Here is a 23,697-nt window from a genome sequence, read left to right as displayed (position 1 = left end):
GAGAAGTATCTATGAAGATCCTGTGGAACATAACAAAGATGATAAATGGATAGAAGAAGTAAAAGAAAGACTAAGAAGTTTAAAGGTGCAGGATATGAAATGGGTTGAAATAGCCAGAGAGATTGAAACAAAGTTAAGAAAAGCCTCTAACTGGAAAACCCCAGGTCTGGATGCAGTACCTAACTTTTGGCTTAAGGTATTAACTTCTTTGCATGAAGATTTAGCCATGAGTAAGAACTGTTTATATTTGCACCCCGAACACACACAGCACTGGTTAACAATTGGAAAAACAATGCTCTTACTTAACAGTGAACCTGCAAGCTACCCTAAACATTATAGACCGATGACTTGTCTTCCAATGACGTATAAACTATACACAGGAATTGACACAGACAGAGTTTATAGTCATTTAGCATTTAGAAGAAAACTCAATTATGGCAGTAACTCATATGGAACAAAGGATCATTTGTTGTTAAACAAAGTTATAGTGGAGAACTGTAAGAAGGGGAAGAATCTAAGTATGGCGTGGATTGACTACAAAAAAGCATTTGATAGTATCCCACATTTATTGATAAAAGAGTGCTTAAAAATGTATAAGATGCACCCTACTCTGATTGACTACATTACAGTAACTATGAAACAATGTCAGACTACTTTGCAATTAAGCCATGATAAAGGACAGATTATTATCCCAGGGATAAAAATTCAAAGGGGGATATTCCAGGGTGACTCTCTGTCACCAGTGCTATTCTGCCTTGCCATTAATCCATTAAGCTGTTTACTTAACAGCTTAGTCCATGGCTACAATTTGGCTTCTAGAAAACAACAAAGTCTAATGACTTCTCTTCTTCTCTTTGTCGATGATTTAAAACTGTATAGCTCATCAGATGAGGAACTGAAAGTACAGCTGCAGGTTGTCAAAATGTTTTCAGATGATATCGGAATGTCATTTGGTCTTGATAAATGTGCAAAAGCTACCTTTGAAAAAGGAAAACCGCAGCACTGGGAAACATCAGTTTGGGACAAGAATGCAATATAAAAGAACTTGAGCAAGAGGGAGTGTATAAATACTTGGGAATTGATGAAAGATCAGCAATACAACATGAACAAATGTGAGTAAAGCTCAGTAAAGAGTACTTTAGAAGACTTAAATTAATCCTGAAACACCACTGACATCTAGGGACAAGAGCCAAGCTATAAATCAGTTTGCTCTTCCTGTCCTAACTTATAGCTTTGGAGTGATTGATTGGCCCCAAAAAGTGTTGGATAGATTGGATAGTAAAACAAGAAGGATGCATCATGCTCACCAAATGATTTATAAAAATCAGTGTATACCAACATTATATATTCCCCATTCCAAAGGAGGGATTGGCCTCCTTGAAACTGATTACATGTATAGATCTGCAATCATGGGACTCCACACATATCTATTGACCTCACAAGATCCAAATGTAGTGAAAGTTTTGAAACATGAGGAGAATAAATTTAAGATGACATCTCTGCTTAATTTAGCAGAAGCATATCGACGTCAAGCAGGAATGGAAATCAAACCAGAAGTGGATAAAAATCAGGAAGCAACTGAATGTGCTAAAAAAACAAAATAAAGAATATAATGTGAAGGACAGATGAGAGGGCAAGAAATGTGGAAAAAACATAAGTATAGTTGCAAGTATAGAAAACTTCTGGAAGAGCCTCATGTTGATCAAGAATGAATGCAGGAATGATTAAGGAGAGGTGAAGTTACATCAAGAAATGAAAGCTTAATATTGGCAGCCCAAGATAGTGGGCTACATACACACTGGTTTACAAAGTCCATTGAACATGTGGGAGAAACAGACATATGTACGTTTTGTAGAACCCAATTGGAAACAGTCACACACCTTGTTGCTGGTTGTGATGCACTTATGGCAGATGGACTATATACTGAATGGCATACTAATGTGGCAAGACTGTTACACTGGAGATTGTGCAAACATTTTGGTGTCAAAGTGGATGAAAAACACTGGAAACATGAGCCACAGAGAATCACAGCAAATGATGAAGTTTATATCATGTGGAATCACCAAATACCAACAGTTCAAAAGATAGATGCTAGAAAACCGGATATAGTGGTCCAAGAAAAGAAGACAAAAGTAGCACTGATCATTGAAATTGCCACACCTGTTGACTACAGTATCTTGCGTGCAGAGAGATAACAAAGTCATAAAATATCTTGATCTGCAGGCAGAAATGAGAGCCATGTGGAAGAAAGATACCCAGGCAGTTCCAATAGTAGTAGGAGCAACTGGTCTTATAAAAAAGAATTTACAATCATATTTAGATATGTTACCAGTTCATGTAACACTCTACGAACTGCAGAAGGAGTCATTACTAGGCACATTGTGGGTTCTGCAAAGAGCACTTTTGGCTAACATCAAAGAGTGAAACAATACTAATTTCATAAACTTTAATCGTACTTTGACGTAGGAATGGGGTCCATTCCTGTCATGGTATTAGAAACTCAAAAGACTTGGAGAAATTAAAAAAGGCAGAAAACATATATATGTATGTATATGTATATAATTAAGAGAGAACTTGAGAGGAGTTGTGGTATTGTATGAGGAAGTCGGGAGTGTCAGAGAAGTATGTAAGAGTGGCACAGGATATGTACGAGGGTAGTGTGACAGCGGTGAGGTCTGCAGTGGGAGTGACGGATGCGTTTAAGGTGGAGGTGGGGTTACATCAAGGATCAGCTCTGAGCCCTTTCTTATTTGCAATGGTGATGGACAGGTTGACAGACGAGATCAGACAGGAGTCCCCATGGACTATGATGTTTGAAGATGACATTGTGATCTGTAGTGAGAGTAGGGAACAGGTGGAGGAGACCCTGGAGAGATGGAGATATGCTCTAGAGAGAAGAGGAATGAAGGTCAGCAGGACTAAGACAGAATATATGTGTGTGAATGAGAGGGAGGCTAGAGGAATGGTGAGGATGCAAGGAGTAGAGGTGGTGAAGGTGGATGAGTTTAAATACTTGGGGTCAATAGTTCAGAGTAACGGTGAGTGTGGAAGAGAGGTGAAGAAGAGAGTACAGGCAGGATGGAGTGGGTGGAGAAGGGTATCAGGAGTGATTTGTAACAGACGAGTACCTGTAAGAGTGAAAGGGAAGGTCTATAAGAGGGTCGTGAGACCAGCTATGTTATATGGGTTGGAGACAGTGGCACTGACAAAAAGGCAGGAGTCTATGCTGGATGTGGCAGAGTCAAAGATGTTAAGATTTGCATTGGGTGTGACAAGGGTGGACAGGATTAGGAATAAGTATATTAGAGGGTCAGCCCAGGTTGGAAGGTTTGTAGACAAAGCCAGAGAGGCAAGATTACGTTGGTTTGGGCATGTGCTGAGAAGGAATGCTGAGTATATTGGGAAAAAGATGCTAAGGATGAAGCTACCAGGTAACAGGAAAAGAGGAAGGCCTAAGATAAGGTTTATGGATGTAGTGAGAGAGGACATGCAGGTGGTTGGTGTGACAGAGCAAGATGCAGAGGACAGGAAGTAATGGAAACAGGTGATCCGCTGTGGCGACCCCTAATGGGAACAGCCGAAAGAAGAAGAAGAAGAAGAAAGAAGATATACACACATATATATATATATATATATATATATATATTTATATATATATATATATATATATATATATATATATATATATATTATGTGCTATGCTTAGTCCTGTCAGCTTGAGTTTGAGTCCTAAATCAAAGAATTAAAAAGGATTTTATTTTATACTAGTCTGATGAGATCTTCAGACCTTCCAACATCTTAGCTGTTGTCATTATGATTGTATCAATCCATCTCATTGGCTGTCTTCCTCTAGACCTTGTATCCTCAATGTTTCTAGTCATGACGTATTTTTCTATGATCTTTCTCTTTGAAGTGTATGAGAAAAGTGCTACAAATGCACTTTCATCATTTCTGTTTTGAGCGGCATTTCAGGTATAATTTCCTTTATGATCAACTTGTTGGTCCATCTGGCTGTCCATGTTACAAGCAGGATCCTTCTCCAGCACCACAGTTCAGATGAGTCAGTCTTCCTTCTGTCTTGTTTCTGGAACATCCCACTTTTGCACCTGTAATTGACAACTGAAAATATGAGAGTCTAAACTAGCCTTATTTTCGTCTGCAGTCTGATGTCCTTAATTTTCCATTTTTTATCTACAGACTACTTGTCCAGCACCAAACGACATAGTATTTCTTGAGTGCTAATCAAATGAGTGGTCAAATGCTGACCCAGACTCTGCTACACTTTGCTGTGAGGGAAAGGTTAGTTTGCTTTTTATTTGTTGTATTACTTTATTGCCTTTTTCTATTTTGAATACTGTGATTTGTTTTATTTACCTTGTGTTTTACTTGTATTCTGCTTTTAACTGCATATTAAAACTTGAAATGAGACCACAGCTCTGTCTCTTGTGAATCAGGCAGAAATGAGTACAGGTCAATGGAACAGGTCAGTGAAGGTTAATCAACTCTGAACTGAAGGGGTGGAGCAAGGAACTAAACCTCCCATTCAACTGTTTAAATTTATTGGCCATCCTACTGTATTCCATAGTACCAGAATACAAAAGTGACCACCCCCTTTCAATCTATCTTCCTGGTTTAAAAATAGTGACTCTCCACTAAAACTTAACTTTTTAGACAGGTAAAACTTAAGTTAGCTACTTTCACATCTAACTCCTCTATTGCATACTGCAGTGTTTAGGATAAACCATTTTTTTTTCATCTTACCTTTAAGCATCCCTGTGACTAGCACTTGCTTTAAAACCTGCTGTAAACACTAGGAAGTCGTAAACTGATGCAAGCAATCAACTCTCCTTGTTAACAAGAAGAAATTAATTGTAGGCACTAAACAGCCTATAATTGCAAAGTACCTTGCTAAGTTAAGGGAAACAGCTCTTGTACTTTACAAAAAAAAAAAAAGCACAAAATCAGGCATGTCCAAGGGTCAGCTTCTGGTGATTTCCCCTGTCCACCTGGTGAAACTGGGCATAGTGGGGCAATGCCGCAATTGCCTCATGTAAACAGACAACCCTCTCCTCCTACCACCCAACACTACAACCTGCGAGAGATGCACTTACATAGCCAAACTGGAAGCAAAGCTCTCTTCACCCAATATTGTGCTAGACAGTCAAGAGGAGAGGGTTAACACCTGCACCACACCTCAAGCAACACATAGCCCTTCTAAACCCACACCACCAACACCCACACATAGCAACACTAAACCCACATATGTGGGGGCCCTTAACATTAACCTACCCAAGCAACAAGGACCTCTGAAGCTGAACCTCAAACAAACACCAATCATAACCAAAGTGTCACATAGCTCACAACACCAGTGTGCCACCCAACAACAGCTCCTAAGGTAAGACAATGTACCCAACACTATAGTCACAGGTGACTCTATAGTCAGGCACACTGATGTCCCACCCACCGGGCTGAACATGCAGAAAATTACAGTCAGCTGCCTGTCAGGTGCCAGGATCCACCACATAACGCATGCACTCAATTCACTCCACAACAAGTACAAATATGACTCTGTCATTTTCCATGTTAGAGTGAATGACTTGAGATGTACCTCCCTGGACTACATGAAAAGAGACATGGAAGAGCTCTCAGATCATGTGGCCCAGGCAGGTATGACCCTAACCTGAGTAGCATCCTGCTTTAACCCAGAATGATACCACAGTATAAGGACAAAATGATTGACTTCAACAATTGGCTAAGCTTCTGGTGTCATTCAAAGGGGATTCAGTATCTGTCTGCCTGGGATGACATGATCGACAGACCACGATGCTTTGCCAAAGATGGTCTGCACCTGTCGCCCCTGTGATTCAGGTAATTGGCTAAGGCTCTTGCCACCCCTATAGTGGCTTGCTTAGGCAAAGTTCAAAGGACAAAACCACCACCGTAACAGATACAAGCATGCAAAATCTGAAGGTAATGCTACTCAATGCTAGAAGTCTAAACCTCAAAATCCACTCTCTCGAGGCACTCCTAAAAATGGAGAACAGCGATATCTGTGCAGTAACTGAGACCTGGTTCAAGGCTACAGAGAGCACCCCTCCAATACCAGGCTACAACTCTTACCACACTTTTCAGCCACCAAACCAGGACCAAAACACTAAGGGTCGAGGACTGTCCATATTTACCAAGTATATTCACAACACCTGGCTAGTTGCCCGACACAACGCATCTGAAATTCTCCAGGTAAAACTAACACTAGGTAAGACTGCAATCCAAATTGTATCATGCTACAGATCCCCCATCATGCTCCAAGATTCTCACTACACCTTTCTAAACATACTGGAAAATATTAAGATACAACCAAACACCCTAATACTGGGTGATTTCAATGACCCTGCCATTAACTGGGAAAACTACTCATGTACCAATACCTTTGCCCAATGGTTCTTGGAATTCATAAATTCCAACGCCCTGGATCAACTAATCCTTAATCCCACCAGGGGCTAAAATATGCTAGACCTGGTCATTACCAACATGGGAAATCGATGCTCCACACCTATGGTCACCCCTTCGTTGGTCAAGTCTGATCATAAGCTAATCACCCTTAACATCCACATCCCATCTCCACACCTCAGTAAGGAAACCTCCATAAAAACCTTCTCCAAAGCTGACATCATGCTACTCAAGTCAGAAGTGACAAACTTCATGACACCCATGCAGACGGGAACTGAAAGTTCGACTGCTGAATCCTACACAAAGGCACTGTGCGAGCACATCCACTAGTGCATGAATCGTGCCATCCCCAATAGAACCAAGATGCTCTTCTCCAAAAAAGGAAGCCAATCTGGTGGTCCCTTGCCATAAACAAACTTTACAACAAAAGGAAGAAACTGTTGCAGAAAAGAGGAAAATCCCAGGATGCAAAAAACTCCCTTACTAGCCTCAGTAAAAAGCTGAGATCCCACATAAAATCCTCCAAAGCTAGTTGCAAAAATAAAATTGCCAAAGATTCCAAAGACAACCATAAGGCATTCGATAGCTATGTCAAGAATCTAAATGGCAATGCTCAGATCTGCTCTGACCTACAACAGAATGGCATTAAATATACTGATCCCAAGGATATTGCTAATATCCTGGCAGATCGATTCAGTGCAATCTTTACCCCCCTCTCACCCCCTAAATGGCCCATCTCAATACTGAAATATTGCCAAATTCTGGTAATAACGACCACACAAGTAAAAAAATGCACTCTCCAAAGCTAAGAATACAGCATCCATGGGACCAGGCGACATCCCAGGCTGTGTAATACATGAACTACAAAGTAAACTGGCACCTCACCTAAGTGTCATGTTTAATCATAGCCTCACCTCAGGCTTCGTGCCCACTGAGTGGCACACAGCTACAGTTATCCCACTCCTCAAGGGGGGATCCCCCTTGGATCCCAGGAACTACTGCCCCATCAATCTGATGAACCTGATCTGCAAGGCCATGGAACGTATTATTATGGAACTTATAAACAAAGACATTGGCAACCTTCAAACACTGGACCCCACACAGTTTGGGTTCATGAAGGGCTGATCTTGTCCCCTGAGCCTGATTGACTTCTTCAAATCAGTCTCCAGAGCCGTAGACAAGGGTAAGGTGGTCCACACAGCCTATCTGGACCTTGCCAAGTCCTTTAACACCATCCCCCACTATGAAATCATAGATAAACTTACTAAGCTGACCATTAATCCCTACATCACTCAATGGGTTGCCAACTGGCTTACTGAAAGAACCCACACTATAAAAGTAGGCGACACAAATACAGCTCCAGACAAGTGACAAGTGGAGTCCTGGGACCGCTCTTGTTTGGCATCTACTTCTCTGAAGTACAGGTCAACACTAAGGGACTCTAGCTAACAAAGTTCACAGATGACTGCAAACTGGGAGCCATTACTGAATCCCCAAATGATGTGGATATTCTACAAAAGGGCCTTACAGAAACAGATGCTTGTTGACAGAGCCATGGGCTCAAGCTCAATGCCAAGAAATGTATAGTTATCCCCACTGGGAAAAAAACATGTACCCATGAATTACCACATAGGTGGCAGTTCACTAAACACTGAAAATGTGATAAGAAACTAAGAGACACAGGTGGACAGTGGTCTCACCTTTGATAACCACATTGCCACAACAGTCAGGAAATCCTTCTATGTGGCACACCTCATCACTAAAAGCTTTTCATCCAGAAGAAAGGAGGTCATTGTCCCACTGTACTCATCCCTCATTAGACCCATTATAGAATACAATGCCCCATTTGGTATGTACCTCTCAAGACATCTGCAACAACTGAAAAGGCCACAGAAATACCTCACTAAAAGAATCACAAGCCTAAAGCAGATGCCCTATGCTGACCGTCTAAAAAAACTCCACCTATACTCTGTTGTATATTGTCTACTCAGAGGTGATCTCTGCTTAACATACAAGGCCATGTCAATCCCAGAGCTATTGGACATGCTACACTTAAAGAAATCCCAATCTCTCAGAGACACATGCTCCAGGGATCTAATCCTTGTCATCACAATGAAAAAACATGCTGGAGGGATAGGTTCCTGACCCAGAGGCTCCCCAGACCCTGGAATAGACTGTCCATACATGTCAAGCAGAGCACCTCTTTGGCCCTCTTCAAGAGGAACCTTGATGATTGGATGGGAGATAGGAAATTCACCCCAGGGATGACATCAGTTGCCCTGCTAGACAGGGATCTAGGGAAGTAAATACTGTGGAAAGAAATAGCCAGGGAATTGTTATGGCTAAGCTTGTAAAGGCCCTAGGGCCAATGGCCTAGTACCAACCTATGAACCTATGAACCGAATGATTCATACTGGAGACCATCTCAATTTGTTTTCCATCAGGAAAATATCGATCTTCTTCCTGTTCCATTCTAGTCCCATCCTTCGACTTTCTTCTATGACTTTCCTTTGCTGATATTCTATATCTTCCTTTGTTTCAGTCAACAATGTTGTGTCATTGGCATACCTCAGATTGTTTATCAGTCTTCCACATACATGTATTCCAGTGTTATCCTACTTTAAAATAGCCTTTCAGAATGTGGCTTCAGCATACAGATTGAACAAATATGGTGACAGGATGCAGCCCTGTCGTATACCTTTTCAAAACGAAAACCAACTTGTGTTTCCATATTCCATTTGAACCATAGATTCTTGGCCTTCATAAAGAGCTTTTATTAACTGTATGATGTGTTTCAGTATGACAGTAAATAATGAATCCACATCTAACGTGACTAATATAATTAGTAATCATATTTCAGACATGAATAGAGATAATGTCACCAATGCACTTGATAAGCTTATAACAGATACGGATGAATCACAAAGTTAAAAATGTATGATTTTTAGCCCAGTCTATGAACCACTATGAGGTAGTGATATTGTACATTTTCTGAATGTGAAGAATCAAAGTGAATTTTAAGACTTAGAGCTCATATCATACCTGGATTAAATGGAATGGTAATTTTTAAAACCTTAACTGTGAGAATTACATGTGCAAGTGCATTGAGTTACTTAACTGAGTGACATGACTTGACTTCTTACTTTTTATTCAGCAATGTGCATTTGTTCTGACATCTGCCTGATGAAGCTTCAGGGTAAATGTATTTACTAGCATTTTAATAAAGGTCTGTTGTGGTCTAGTGTGGTTCTGCTAATTTTATTTATTTGTTGTTGCTCTGTTAAATAAAGATAATCAAAGTAGTAGGAATAATAGTTTCATGATAAGAGAAGCAAGTGTGAAAACATGTAAGATATGAATGTGCAAAATTCTGTTTATTGGATCATTTTCATATTAATTTGAAAGTAATCAGGAAAGTTGATTAGAAGCTGATAAAAACTGCAAAGCTGGCAATGGTTAGTTAAGAAACTCAAAAGCAATCAATTAAGGGGCAGAACAAGGCAAGTCATAAACCATAATGAATAGAAGTGTGCCAGACAAGTAGTAGCTCTGTGAAATGCAATCAAAGCTGCACTGGTGGGGAGGGTACTGATGTTTAATCATATGGTTTCTAAATTGAAAATATGCAATATAACACTGTGGAAGCTAAGACAGGAAAAATGCAGACACTAACCTCTGAGAGATATTGACTTTGGAAAGAAAAGGCAAGACATATAATTTGGCTTAAAGCATAAACGCAGTAAGTTGTGAAAGTAAATAAACAAATGCATAAAAGAAAATGTGTGCATTTTGAGAAGGATCTGGCATGTAAGGCTCTAGTATGAAAATTAAAAAAAAGAACAGAGAAAACCAAAGAAAATATAAGAGAAGCATCAGTCAAAAGTACAAGGAAAAGTATCGAGCAAATTGAAGACATCTGGATTGAAAGATAACACTAAAGTTGCATCTTTACTGGTAAATCAATCAACAATTAGTAAAGGGGTAGACTAAGAAGGACAGAAATTAGATGAAGAGGAAAACTGGACCTTAAGCAGGGAATTAGATAGCAAAGAACTATAAGACAGTAGGACACCTGAAGACTGGGAAGGCCTCTAAGAAGGACGGCTTCCCGCTGGAAACCTGTAAGTGAATGGAAGAGAAGGTACTGAAGCCACTAATGGTAATATATAAAGCAGTCAGGGAGCAGAAAATTTGCAGCATTCATCTGTAGAAGTGAAGAGTTATGGTTGGTTATTAGTTTTATAAAGTGCAATATTCAGTTAGAGATGATATGCAGAACTATGTAAAGCTATACATTTTTCAAATATGCTTTGTACGTGCTAAGTATTTCTGAACTAAATCCCAGATAATCAAACCTATTCAGTTAATCTGACAACAGTAAACATTTTACTGTATATTTACTATTCTCCCCTAACTTAACTTTATATATATATATATATATATATATATATATATATATATATATATATATATATATTAAATTAGTCTCAGTATAAGTATGGCAATGGTCATATTAGCAGGTCCAGGCTTTTTATATAAAAAAATTCATCTCTCATTTAGGAAACATAAGAACAAAATCAAGATAATACTTTAATTTTGTATTTCTCCTCATTGTTTAAAATCATACGGGAAAAAAATCAATGGATTGTTGCGTAAAAAATTGTATGACTAACACACATGCACAGTTATTAAATGAATAAATAAAATAATAACCTATTTAAAGACTCCCTTAAAACCCTCAGATATCTATAGGATTCCTGTACACCACTAGATAGTACCCAGAAAAATCACACAGTACTATAATAAAGCTGATATCTATAATCATGAAATTGCTACCATTTACCCATTGGACTCCACTGATTATCTAAATATTACATAAGAAAACCTCATTACTGTGAGTAACTGCAGTGAATTACCTTCATCATTTTACTCCACAGCTGCCAGGATCTACAGACATTCTGTCAGTCGACTCTATTTTAGCTTACTATTCAGCAAGGATAATTTATTGGACACATGGTCACCCCTCCATGTTGGTACAAATACCTAAACTTCCTTTGCACAATTTTGAGATGCACAGAAAAATCCATTACTCAGCATTTCTGAAATTAACCTAATGGTTGCATTCTATTAGAATATCCTCCCATTTTTCTTTCTCATAGTCCAATCTGACTCCTTTTATTAAGTTGTAGAAATGTCTATCCTCATTAATTGAACTGCCTCAGTTTAAATAATGGCTTCAATTCCTGTGAGATGATACTGTTTTTCATTTCAGATAAGGATTACACTCTGTGTTTACAGCTCTTTAAAATGATTTACTCATATATTTGTGTGTGTGTGTGTGTGTGTGTGTGTGTGTGTGTGTGTGTATATATATATATATATATATATAAAACACAAGATAGCTCTGCTACATCATTGCTTAGTACAGTAAGGTTTTGGACCTTTTATAATACTTCTCAAATATTTTTTGTCCCCATGACTTGAAAATACCACTGCTGCAAAATAATTCCTCAATGCTCTTTAGAGTGTGAGAAGCATTTGAATTTAATGTAACACTAATTATAGATACAATACAAATGTTGTGCTCCCCCACTCTCCGCAAACCTATTACAAGATGGCTTATAGAAAAAAAATTTGATAAGGCCATACAGTTTTCACATCTGCAGTCTTTCAGCACAGATGGTTAAAAACTGTTGAATGAAATATATTAGTGCCTTCCTAAATTTTCATTAATGTTTTCTTCTAAATGCCACCCCTTTTCTTCTTTCTTTTCTTTTCTTCACTTGCTTCTACTAAGATTGCAGTTTTAATAGACATGTCAATTTTCAAGATCAACAAAATTTACACTGAACTAGAACTTAACACAAGCCCACATTTCATTGCCACTCCTGCTGCCCTAAAATCAAACACAATCTAATACAACTACAGTTGTTGTTGTGTTGTTGTGTCTTTTGGCTTTTCCCGGTCAGGGGTCGCCACAGCGGAACTCTGGTCCACTAATGATTGGTAGTTGATTTTTACGTGCTGAGTTACCAGCCCTGATGCACACCTTCAACGAAGGTACGCCCATTCATGCATGTCTCCATGCAGAAGACGCTCTAGCTGAGAATCGAACTGGACAGCATCTTACTGTGAGGTGACAATGCTACCACAGCACTACCACAGTGCTAAATTAAAATACATGAATCTGGTCCCATTGCCTTTCCTAGGAAGCCACAGTCTCAGAAATCTGTAGATAAAGTAACATTCTTAGTTCTAAAACTGTCATTGCTGGTAGCTGGTCACTTTACAGTAGTGAGATTAATTATCTCATGTTTAACTAAAAGATATTCAGCAAAAGCTATCATCTACCCACAGTATTTCTTTTGGTGTGGCATGAAAAACATGAAAAACTATGATAATCAATAGAAATAAATGTAGGTTTATTAGAAGGAATATCCACGGTGGTGGTGTTGCGGTAGCGTTGTTGCCTCACAGTAAGACGCTGTCTGGTTCAATTCTCAGCTAGAGCATCTTCTGCGTGGAGATATGCATGAATGGGCATACTTTCCTTGAAGGTTGTGTGTCAGGGCTGGCAACTCGGCATGTAAAAATCAACTGCCAATCATTAGCGGACCGGAGTTCCGCTGTGGTAACCCCTAACCGGGAAAAGCCGAAAGACACATACATATTAGAAGGAATAGTAAAATAAAAAGTATAGAAGGGAGAAAATCAACAGAAACGATTCTGGTTGATCAATATTAGAAATAAAAATGAAGATGGCAATACACTGAGTATTAATTTGAAAAGAAAATGATTGATTAGATGAAATAAGAGAATTTGGGAAATGCAATTAATATAGGTATGGAAATGAGAAGTCATCCACAAAAGTGGGATGACATAAGTTAAAGAAAAGAAGCAGGTTGTAAGTGTGGCTTACAGAGCACACAGTTAATGGGGCTAGACCCTCAGATGAAAGCATATTACTAAACACTTATCCTCTCTCACAAAGACTTAAGAAGGTAACATAAGATTCCTTTATTGTCATCACGCAAGTATAGTGAAATTTGTAACTATCCACCTAAGGTGCATTCATATATAATGAACATGAATAAATAAGAGAATACAATACAATACACTACCAAACAATACAATATAATGCAATGCAATCCAGTAAACAACTAAGTTATTGCACTTGGGCATATTACAGATGAAAGGAATAAAGTAAGGTACACAGGAATGTAAACATATACCTTATAGTGCAAATGGCTATTATCTGTATTCATTGTGAGTATTTACTATTGTTCAGTTCATGATGGCACTGGGATAGAAACTGTTCTTAAGTCTGTTTTTCCGAGGTGGAATGGACCTGAATTGTCTGTCAGAAGGCAGCAGCTCAAACAGGTGATGTCCATGGTGAGAAGGGTCTTTCAAAATGTTGGTTGCCCTGCTGAGAGTGCAAGAGCTGAAGAGTTCCTTCAAGGAGGGCAGTGAGCAGCCAATGATTTTCTGGACAGAGTTAATGATCCTTTGAAGGGCCTTCCTGTCTGCCATGGAGCTGTTGGCATACAACGTGGAAAAGCAGTATGTCAGCACAGTTTCAATAAAACAGGGGCAAAAAGGCACCAGTATTTTCTCCTGAAGGTTATATTTCCTGAGGATCCTTATGAAATAGAGTCTCTGTTGTGCCTTTGTGACTGCCTCTATGGTGTTTATGGACCAAGAAAGAGATCTTCTGTCTCATGTACACCTAGATACATGAAGACAGGAACCCTTTCCATGCAGTCTGCATTGACGTATGTATTGGGTTGTGATCTGCATTGTGCCACCAGAAATCTATGATGAGTTCTTTTTTTTTGGCAGAGTTCATGGCAACGCTGTTCTCAATACACCATGCAGCCAGTCTTTGACCTTCATCTCTATATACAGTCTCATGTTCTGCTGAAAATAAGTCCAGCCACTGTGGTGTTATCTGCAAACTTAATGATGGTATTATTAGAATGAGAGGGGACACAGTCATGGGTATAAAGAGTATACAGAAGGAGTTCAGCACACACCCTTGTGGGACACCATTGTTTAGCCTGAAAGTGGAGGAGAGGTACGGTCCTATTCTAACCATCTGAGGACGTTTAGTCAGAAAGTCTTTGATCCAACAGAAGGTAGGTTCTGAAAGTCCTAAGCCAGTGAGATTAGTAACCAGTCTATCTGGGATAACTGTGTTAAAAGCTGGGTTGAAGTCTATAAAGAGCATCCTTACATAGCTCCCCTGCTGCTCAAGATCACAAAGTGCAGTGTGTAAGGCAGTAGAGATGGCATCTTATGTAGATCAATTTTCTCTGTAAGCATACTGGTGTGTTCCTGAGATAACTGGGAGACTGTCATTAACATGTTGCAGAACCAGTTGTTCAAAACACTTCATGATGACTGGAGTAAGTGCCACTGGACAGTAGTCATTCAGACTACTGATGACAGCTTTTTCTGGCAGTGGAATGATCGTAGTTGAGTTCAGACAAGATGGATTAGTAGGCTTGGACAGAGACAGGCTGAAGATCTTTGTGAAGACCCCACAGGGTTGGTCCGTGCATTCTTTCAGCACCCATTCTGTCACTCCATCAGGGACAGCAGGCTTTCTTGGACTGACCACTTTGAGCACACATTTTGCATTATGCTCTTGCACTATGAAGGTGTGATTGTAGGACACTGGCACAGATGATGTGAGACTGCTATGACCTATCTGTTGGTGCCTAGGGATGACTGTCTCTGCTGTTTCCACCTCAAAATAGGTGAAAAAAGTAATTAAGTTCCACTGCCATAGAGGCATCTCCATCAATAGCCATACATGTACTGGTTTTATGACTGGTGATGTGCTGAACACCTTGCCATAGTTGTCATGGGTCCTTGTTGGTGAAGTGGTCCTTTATCTTCTTTTTATAAGCCATTTTAGCCTCTCAGATGGCTTTCTTTAGGTTTCTCTAGCAAAGCTGTGAAGGACTCTGTTGCTAGACCTGAAAGCTGTAGAAGAAGAAACCTTTTAAGGGCAATCCATAAGAATGGGAAAGATAAAAAAATTATGCACTTACAGACATAGCTGTAGAATTTATATAAAAAAAAATAGATCACCAGGTAATATACTTAGCAGTGGAAGAGCATACGCTTATCCTCTCTGAGAATTTAATAAGCTTGGTTTGGGGTAATGTGGTTCTGATTTTAGACAAGGTAATGGTTTAATGTATATATTGTAAGGCAGGTTGAATTCAAATATTTCTTTCCATTTTATACAAAGCCCAATTTTATGCAGAAAAGAAGACTATGAAGAAACAAACAAATCTATCCTAAATTAAGGTATCATAGTGCCATCCTTGTTTAGTATTCTTCATATAGAAACTGAATCCCTAATTGCATTTAAAAAGTTGTTTCTGCATTATTCATCATCATGAAAGGGAGAAGTACTGTGTTCAAATAAATCAGTTTGTATAAATAGTATAAGTAGGTTAACATCAATAGATATAGGATGTTTGGGAATCGTGCCCATAGATTTTTTTTATTATTAAACAAGAAACATCTTTATTAATTATCAGATATGACATAGGCAATCATACATTTATATAAATGAAAACAAACCATACTGACATAACTTTAGTTGCAAGCATACATCACTTATAATCTGTTCAGTCATTGTCAGTCAAACATCACATAGCTCATTCAAACCCTGCCTTCTATTAAACCTCATTCCTCCTGTGCATATACTGTTACCACAATTCCCATTGTTTCTATGTAATTTGCTCCTACCCTTTTCTAAAGATCCCAATTCTGGTTATTTCATCTCTGTTGCTGTGCTCGCTACTTCTAGTACAGTTGATTTAGACTTTGATTTCCATTTTCTAGTAATTGCTTTTTTTGGCAGCCACCACAATTAGACTCAGCAAGGCTTTAGTATGTCTAGGCAATTCCAATTCTGTATCATAGCTCAAAAAATAATTTCCTTAGTTACACCAATTTGCTCACCCAGTATCTCTGACAGAGTAGTCTGCAGGAAATCTTTAAAGTGTGCCAACCCCTGTGCCAATAGACAGATACCAACTCCACCAAGCACAAATGCTTTGAAAACATTTTACCAAAACACTTTCAGGGTAAACTCAGAGTACGTCTTTATTGCAGGTGAACAAGCCCCCCCATACCCTCAACTGGAGGCATACCCCCACCCTGAACTTAAATATACCTACTCCAAGGTCACACAACAGTGTTGAAAGTGAGTTATCCACTATCACCAAAAGTCCTTTGAGTATTTTAAGTTACATGATGCTCAAAAAGAACTACTGCTGGAACAGTGATACTCTTATGGTGTTTAAAGCTTCCAAGTGATGATCTAAAAAGAGTAACAAAAACTAAATGAATGATGCATTTATTGCATAGTGTGAGAAGAATTTTCTTCACTCAGTAGGCAGAAGAAGTGACTAATTTTAGACTGTGCAGTTTCCCATGTACTAGTGACTAAGTACAAAAATATTCAAATATTAACTTGAAATATAGCAGGCATTTGAATAAAGTTGGGAGCACCAGTCTAATGAAATATTTCCATTAGAATACTAAAAGGAATTTACAAAAAAAATGGTTAGAAGAAATGGGTGAGAATGTAATTTAAATGATATTACATGTTCTGCCTGTGAATTAAAAGATAGGTATTATAAATACACAAAGAGCAGTTAACTTCCCTGAGTGATGCTAGTTCTGGTCTAAGTCATATAATTTATGTATTATTTGTAAATCTAAATTCAACATATGAAAATGGAAACAGAAGTAAATTATGAATATTCATGGCAATGGTTCTTAAGACTTTTATATTTATTTATATTTTATATTTATATTATATTTTTGATATTTTGAATACTTAGCACAATGTAACCTGGGCTAAAGTCAAGATATCTAAAGAAAGACATCAGAGTTTCTAACAAAAATGGATTAAGACAATGAGGTATCTGGGCCCACTGATTGTTTGCGATATACTGGAAAGATAGATAGAGGGATAGATAGATAGATAGATAGATAGATAGATAGATAGATAGATAGATAGATAGATAGATAGATAGATAGATAGATTATCATAAAAGGAGGTAGACAAAGCCTTTTGCCCACTGGACAGTTTGCAGATGACCTTGCATTACTTGTTACAACTGAAGACACTCTTAGGAAGCACACAACAAGTTTAAAAATAATTTGGCCAGAAATGCTTCTGAATCAAAGCTAATGATTTAAATAAGTAATAAGAATATAAGGTATACCTTTAGTTGGGAGGGAAAAAGGATAAAAGTAGTGAAAATGATACATATTTGGGTTTAGTATTTTCTGAAGACAAGACTTAGATAACACATATGGATATTCAGATTGAATCTATAAAGAAAACGTGTAATGTCTTGAGTAGGGTTAGAATAGAGTTTAGGGCAGAGGAATTTTAAAACCATTGATATAATCTATTTCTGCCAGGACTTGTTCAATAATTAGAGATGGTGCAATATATGAAGTAAAAGTAAATATACAACCTTAATAAAACTGCTGTATATAATTGTAAAATAATTATTATGGTTAACTGAGACTTTCCATAAAAGACATTTAAGAAATGAATTGGGCATAATTCATAATCTGAATTGTAAAGGTTATCAGGTCTTGGCAAAATTGGTTAGGTTGTCAAAACAGAAACATAGGTCAGTTCGAGGTAAAGTTTTGGTCAAAACACAAAAGTGGAGGAAATAAAGAATAAGAAAATCTGACTTTTTATACAGTTGAATAGAATGGGTATCTTACAGATACAGTTTTGTTTTTCTGGATACAGTCCTTAAGAAAACATATTTTTAAGTACACCTTATATTCTATATGTATAAGAAATGGTCATAAAGATTTAAAGAAACAAAGAAAAGACCAACACAATAAATTTTATGCATTACCTGCATGTGAAAAATGATGATAAAGATTAGTAGAATGAAAAACCTACAGTCTGTTTCATAAACAGTTTTTTTTAATTTGTTTTGGTGCAGCAGTTAGCATTGCTAACTCACAGCAAGAGGTTCTTTGGTTCGATTCTCGGCTGGGGTGCCTTCTATGCAGAGCCTGCATGTCCTCCCTGTGATCGTGTGGGTTTCCTCCGGGTTCTCTGGTTTCCTCCCACATCCCAAAGACATGCAGTAGATGGATTAGACCCTCTAAATTGGCCCTAGATGTGAGTGTGTGCATGTGTGTGCCTTCTGTGGAAGGTTGGGTGCCAGGCTGGCAACTCAACACTGTAAAACTCCACTGCTAATCATGAGCGGACAGATGATCCACTGTGGCGACCCCTAAACGGGAAAAGCTGAAAGAAGAAGTTAATCAAGTCATGAGAGTAATGTTGACAATTTATACATTGAGAAGAAACATCTTTGATTACTATCTTTTTGACACTTGAATACGAGATTGTAATAAAGGATAGATTTCTTAAAAATGCATAATATAAACTAATAATGAAAAAAATATATAATTTATGTAATAATTAAATGTTCTCTTTTATCCACAATTGAGAACATATTTACTATTAACAATTGTGGATATAAAATGTGAGTGACTGTGTCCATAATGAAGTAGAATGCTTAATATCTTCAATGTCCAAGAATATACAGGAAAATCTTTGGTCATGAGTTATAAAAAATGCAGAAGACCTAAAGAATATATATGCAGTTTAGAAAAGGTATATAAAAGGTGTTTTCCAGGCTTTTAATTGTTCAAATATTTAGCATTTTTATAAAAGACATGTTTTTGTTAATATTAATACAAGTTTAAGATTATGGTATGGTATGCATGGTATGATATAGTTCCAAATGGTCAAAATGACAGACCTGTTAGACTGACATAAAAGCCGCAAACGATTTACCTGAAAGACTCTACAGATTAGAAAAATAATGAGGACTTATGATATTTCACCACAGTTCACTATTTGGCACTGGGGGTGATTGTTAAAGTCCACAGCTTTCTTTGTTGTTTTATTATACAAAATTGTCTTGGCAGCAGGCTCATTTACTTTGATGGAAAAAAGTAAACATTTTGAGTCTTAAGTTTACATTTTCTACATGGGCTATGTGATAAGTGACATAATCAGAAGATCATAATTCTCATGTAATTACCCACTGAGAGAATATCAATTACTAGTGAAGTATAATGCCTTTAATCTTCTGCACCCCTCCAGTTGTTATACTGTAAATACATCTACCTCTCTTATTTATTTATTTGTTTATTTATTTAGTTATTTATTTATTTATTTATTTAAGTTTGATGGCCGGGGAAGTCCACTGGCCAAGAAGAGTCCGTTTTCAGTGGAAGCCAGGGGAGAAAAGCTTCACAATAATTTCAAGTTGCATTTCACATGTTACAAAAGGACATAGTTCATACAGCTAATTAAACATTTTCAGATAAGCTCCATGATATTTGCAATTGGCTTGTCACAATGTTACAAACATGAAAAGACATAATTCAGTACAGAACTTTCAGCATTTACATAAAGTGAATATTTTTGTTATAAACTCAATTGTAGGTTTAACATTTCAAAATATATAGCTATTAGCCATTAGTAGGTTAGGAAAATATTATGCATGGATAGGGTAATAGTATAATTGAGATTGGAGAGTATAGTACAATAGATATTAGGGAGAAAATTAGTTTTTGGTAGGGGATGGATTGTTTTGGGTGGGATGAAGTAATAGTAGAGGTAGTTGAATGAGTCAGTGCAAGGTGGAATGGGGGGATGGTTATGTTGGAGCGTGGCAAGGGCATTCCCATTTGGAAGAAAGATGATGGAGTAGCTGAGATTTGAAATTTGTATGGTTAGGTAGGTTGCATAGGTGTGTGGGGAGAGAGTTCCACTGTTTAGCTAAGGAGTGGGACAGCAGTAGATGGCCAGGAGGTTGTGCAGGTATGTGGACCTGAAGGAGATTTTGTTTTTTGGATCTGAGTGAGAGGTTGGGAATGTAAGGTTTTAAGGAAGCAACGAGAGCTGGGCAGTTGGCAGGTTTAAAGATGAGCTTGTGGGAAATGGTGAGTTGTAGGTAACTGAGGTAGTTGGCTAGTTCAAGCCAGTTGAGGGTGAGGAGGGAGTGGCAATGGTGGGATGTGTTTTTTGAATTGGTTGCAAATTTGGAGATCTTGTGGTAGCAGGATTCAAGTTTGGACTGAAGGCCAAGATGGAGACTGGTAAAAAGAGGGGCACCATACATAAGGGAGGGGAGTAGGAAGGTGGATGCAAGAGTTTGATGGGTGGAGGAGCTTAGGAAACAGTTGCGCCTGTAGAGGAGACCTACCTTTTGGTGGTTTTTCTTGACTGCGGAGTGGATGTGGGTGTCAAATTTTAGTTCTTCATCAGTAATGATCAGTAAGTTGAAGAGAAGAGGGCCAAGAACAGAACCTTGTGGGACACCTGTGGGTGTGGGAAGGAAGGGGGAGGTTGAAGTTTTCCATTGTACAGCTTGTTGGTTGTTGGACAAGTAGCTGGAAAACTAGATGATGGTGGTGGGAGAGAGGTGTAGAGTAGAGAGTTGGGATATAAGCAGGGTGTGAGAGATGGTGTCAAAGCCCTTTGACAGATCTAGGAATAGTGTGGATATTAACTTGCCTGAGTTGCGTTCAAGATTTATGGTTTTAGGAAAAGAAAGAATGGCAGCCATGGTGCTGTGGCCAGGGCAGGAGCCATGCTGGGTAGGGGAGAGGAGATTGGTTAGTGTTAAGTGCGCCAGGAGTTGTGCTTGTATTGTTTTCTCTAGTATTTTAGAAAGAGGGGAAAGAATGACAATAGGCCTGAAGTTGGTGGTATCAGTATTGTTGCCACCTTTGTGGAGGGGGATGATGTAAGCATGATGCTAGATAGAAGGGACATATGATTCGTGTATGGATCTGCTTATAAGAACTGAGATGGGATAGGCAATGCTGTCTGCAGATTGTTTGAGGAAAGTGGGTGGAAAGTTGTCACTTGCATTGTGACAGGGTTTGAGTTTGAGGAGAAGTCTTTTCATAGTGCTTGTGGGGATGGCCTTGAGGCAGAAGGATGTGGAGGAAGGTTGATGATTGGGCTGGTGCTTCTGACAGGAGGGGGTGGTGGTGGAGGTGGGGTTGGGAAGGAGGCTGATAGTTTAGCTATGCAGTCTATGAAGAATGAGTTGAACTGGCTGGCTGTTTCAAGGTTGGAGAGGTTGGGGTTTGGGCAGGGGTTTTCTTTGTTGCCAGGATGCAGCATGGATGAGATGGAGTCCCAGAGTTTTTTGGATTTGTTGAGTGCAAGGACTGGAGTTTGGAGTAGTGGGCTTTGCGGTCTTTAATTATTAGTTTTTTTGGGGAGTTTCGTAGTTGCTTATACTCTAGGAGGGTGTTAGGGTTTTTATGTTTTTTATATTGTTTCCACTCTTTGCCCCTTTGGTGCAAGGTTAGTTTAGTATCTTTTGATAACCATTGCAGGGATTGGCTTTCATGCATTTGGTCCGAGGGGGTCTTGCTGATTGAGAAGGGTTAGGAGTGAGTGGTTAAAGTAGGGAAATGGCTTCATCCAGAGGAAGGGTTTTTAGAGGGGACCAGTCAGTATGCTTTAAGCATTCAGAGAAAGTTAGAGAGTTGAAAGAGGAGAAGTTGCAGGTTTGGATGTAGTGGTGTTGTTTATGCAGTGGAGATGGGAGACGGTCAGTGAAGGCTGGTAGGTGATCGCTGAATGGATCAGGTAATGTTCCAGCTTTGGTGATAAGGTTTGGGTGAGTTGTTAGGATCCAGTCAATGATTGTACCAGAGGTATTATCTTTATTTGGTCTGGTTGGAGATTGTATTAGTTGGGAGAAGTGCTATTATTATATTAAGTTCATGCAATGCACATTGTTAATGATGGCTGATATCCTAGAGACACACATCAGACATCTCATTCACTATGAAAAGATTAGTGTAAGAGTGATAGCTTCATGCCATGTGTCTTTTGTGCAGTGCTTCATACAGTTCCCTATGTCAGCTCTGGCTATTTTGAGGCATTGCTATCTCATAAGGGTCTATATCAGATGATCGAAAGCTTGCAAGTCCGAAGCTCAGAACTTCGAACTGCAAACTTTGAAACTGACAACATTGAATGTACAAAAATAATGCTAACTACCAAAAAAAAAAAAAGCGCTCTATGCAGGGGGACAAGACACCCTGCACCCCCCACACCCCCTGCTACTTAAATATACCAACTCTGAGATTGCACTATAGTGCAGTAAAGGGGAATCTTCCCTTCCCGCACTCTGTGGTGATCTCCTTTCGGCGGTTCGATGTTGTCAGCTTTCGGGGTTTGAAGTTCAAAGTTGTGAGCTTCAGACTTAGCCTTCGATGTGGCCACCCATCTATCATGCCACCCATAAAAGTAATGTATTGCTAATCAAAAAGGTGTGAAAATTCATTACAAGAAAAATCTCTACATGGAGGTTAATATGTACTTTTCTGTACCAGAAGCACAAGAATTAAATATAGCAGCACTGTGAACCTTAAATCTTCATGTTTGCCAGCATAGAGTTCAACACTTTGAAAAGTATGGGAAGTAAACTGAGGCACTATTCAACATACCTTTACTTCTGCAGCAGCAAATACAGCTAATCTTCCCAAATGACATTTCATGCAGCTATTTCTTTACTTTTAAAGTGAAGGCTTAAAACATTTATTTTACGCATTTGTTATTGATCACGTTGCTTCAGTTAGGAACATGTCTTGTTTTCAGTGGAGAGCTCTAGAAGCATTTATGCAGACTTTTATACCAATGCAGTTTTTGACCAGCAGTGGTATATTTGTGGATGCTTTATAACACTGTTCAGTTGAAAACATGAATGAATGACAATTACATGGTATACATTGTTAGGGCTCTGTTTCCTAATAGTTTTTTTAATATTTATTCACTACTGTTCCATCAGTACTGAGGGTGGCTGCAGTGGTGCAGTGGTTAGCATTTCCACCTCACAGCAAGAGGTTCTCTGGTTCGATCCTCGGCTGGGGTGCCTTCTATGCGGAGTCTGCATGTCCTCCCTGTGGTCGCTTGGGGTTCCTCCCAAAGACATGCTGTAGGTGGATTGGACACTCTAAATTGGCCTGAGGCATGAGTGCGTGCATGTGTGTGCCTTCTGTAGAAGGTTGGGTGCTGGGCTGGCAGCTTGACACTGTAAAACTCCACTGCCAATCATGAGTGGACAGGTGATCCGCTGTGGCGACCCCTAACCGGGAAAAGCCAGAAGAAGACTGTTCCATCAGTACTGATTA

This window comes from Protopterus annectens, chromosome 3.part0 (genome assembly GCF_019279795.1).
Source record: "Protopterus annectens isolate FY-2018-M chromosome 3.part0, PAN1.0, whole genome shotgun sequence".
Taxonomy (NCBI): Eukaryota; Metazoa; Chordata; order Ceratodontiformes; family Protopteridae; genus Protopterus; species Protopterus annectens.
Note: the sequence above shows the minus strand (reverse complement) of the source record.